We start from the raw sequence: 2718 nt of genomic DNA on the forward strand, positions 1-2718 counted from the left end.
TATATATATATAAGTAAAAGTATGAAATAAAAGCTATGTTTAAACAAATATAAAAGTTAAAATAAAGTTACATATAAAAGAAGAATATTTAGAAGGAGGATTGAGAAGAAAGGTTACATTACATTTATCCGGGAGAGTGGAATCTGTATGAGAAGCTGAATATTTACTCTTGTGGTATCCGCGGTAACAGGCCGCCCCCCCCCCGGAACTGATTGACTTGCGCTCTCCTTTGTCTGATTTGTTGGTACTTGTTATCACCATGCAGCCTTCCTCCGGTTGCCGGGTAACCAGCTAAATACACTAATTAGCGCATTCTCGCACTGTTCGGGGCGCTCGGCGGCTGTGTTTGGCTTTTCATTTTCCCTTCATTGAAACCGGTGTGTCTCAAGGTTACCGTCCTGCAGAATGGAAAACATTTAAAGGGGCAGCCCGCTTTCACGTGTAAACCCAATCGCTGAATATTCATATTACCAGGTTACTGCCATTGTATCTTCAAAGCTTCCAATAAAATAATCCTCCAGTGAAGGCTTCTCCAGGCATTTCCTGTAATAGAGTGACAACTCTCTGTCCTCGTCTCCCAAATGTGTTCTTGCGTTGTCACTCTGTGGTGCATTTCCTCAGTCTCCCCTCCCCCACTGATCAGACTGCCTCAAGCAGGAGAAAGCATCTCAGAGTACAATCCCCCAGTGATCAGTCTGCTACAGACAGGAAGAAGCATTTCCTCAGTCTCCCCTCCCCCAGTCATCAGTCTGCTGCAGGCAGGAAGAAGCATTTCCTCAGTCTCCCCCCCCCCTCAGTGATCAGTCTGCTGCACTGAACGTCACTTTCGATGCTCTCTGATACAATGGAAGAAGAGTCCACACACACACACAGAACGTCATTTTTGGACTTTATTTTCTTCGCATAAAACAGATAAAATAGAAACAAATATACAAAAAATAAAATTGTTTCCTGCATAGAAATGATACAAAAAGATGTGAGGCCGAACCTCGTCATGATGAGCGTAGCTGCCCCCACACGGCCTCCTCGGCCTCCATATATTATTATTATTATTATCACACGGATAGAAAACCTTCTGCAGGCGGAATAAATACATTTCATTATTTCAGCCTCCAAAATCCTCAGAAATGTCATCATTTTGGGGCGCCGAAAAAAAAAAAGAAAAAGTGCAGCGTGGCTTTTCCCCGGATGCAGCAGTCAGTGTCTGCAGCGCCATTTCCCAGAATCCTTCAGCTCCGGAGACATTTAGGGCCCATTTACTGCTTCGCGGTGCCGCAATGTGCGTTGTGTTGAGCGTAGACATGCGTTGTGTTATGGCGGCTCGTTAATAAAGGGGCAGCAAATGCCGCAGCGCAACGTGCATTAAAAAGCACATGACACTTTTTTTCCAACACATCGCAGGGAAAGGAGAGGGATGGAGGTAGGGGAGAGAAGAGGGAGGAATGAAGGGAGAGGAGAGAAGTGGAGGGAGGGGAGAGAGGGGGTAGGAAAGAGGAAAGGAGAGAGGAAGGGATGGGTAGAGGAGGGATGGGAGGAAGGGAGAGAAGAGGGATGGAGGGAGGGGAGGAAGAGAGAGAAAGGAAATGAGGGAGGGGAGAAAAGTGATGGAAGTAGAGTGGAGGGGATGGATGGAGGGAGGGGTGAGGGGAAAGGAGGGAGGGAGAGAGGAGGGGAGAAGAGGAATTGATGGAGGGAGAGGAGCGAGAAGGATGGGAGGAAGAGCGAGGAGGGTGGAAGGAGGGGAGGAGGGAGGGAGGAAGAAAAGGAGGAGAAAGAAGAAAAGTGGGGAAATAGGGAGGAGGCGAGAGGGATGGGAGAAAAGGGAGAGATGGAGAGAGGGGAGCGAGAAGGAGGGGTGTAAGAAAAGGAAAGAATAGAGAGAGATTCCCTTTTACTTTCTGTCCCAGAAGGCAACTTTTGACAGGACAGGAAGTGAGGGAATCTCCCCAGTGGGGACACAAACAACAATAAAAACCTGACAGAGGGTCTAACTTTTCACCGTTTCCAAAACAGGCAAAAAAAAGAGATTATAAAGAGAAGAGAACACAGCCGGGGAGGTGGAAGGAGAATTCTCCGTTCACACGTTTCACAGCAACGAAACAATTCCCCCGCCGTGTGCAGAAACCACATTTCATATCATCCCTGTAATACGCCCCGACCTGCCAGAACCCCGTAAAAAGGGGCCGATCATCTTATAAAACATTTTGTACATTATACAGAAAATATATTATTCTCCAAATTCATTTAAAAGACATAACCCCCCCCCTCCGCCTTCCATGAAATGACATGGCCACAAATAATAATTTTGTTCACGTGTATCCAAAGCCAAAACTTTATATTTTTGAGCACAGAAAGGTCAGAACCACTGTTAGGTCCATTTTTGTTCCATGTCTATGTCCACTTCCTGTCCCGGGGACACAGCAGGAAGTGAGAGGAAATCTCTCCAAGGTTATCATTTATAACCAGAAATGTTTTGGCTTTCGATACACTTTATTATATTGCTTGTCAGGTCACATTTATTTTGTACACATAGAATACATTTTGGGTCCCCGGCGATTCTTTCTATCAGAGAATAATGTGCGGCTCCGGCGGAGCTTCCTGTCCTTCCCGTAGTGATAATCCGCTTCCATACAGTGCAAACATATCAGTGAAGAGCTCGTGTCACAAGGCGGCCCTGACACCATATTTATATAAAAAGCCAGAAAATTTAATTTTGCA

The sequence above is a fragment of the Nanorana parkeri genome, unplaced genomic scaffold (genome assembly GCF_000935625.1).
Source record: "Nanorana parkeri isolate BGI_ZX_2015 unplaced genomic scaffold, ASM93562v1 scaffold2904, whole genome shotgun sequence".
In the NCBI taxonomy this organism is placed as follows: Eukaryota; Metazoa; Chordata; class Amphibia; order Anura; family Dicroglossidae; genus Nanorana; species Nanorana parkeri.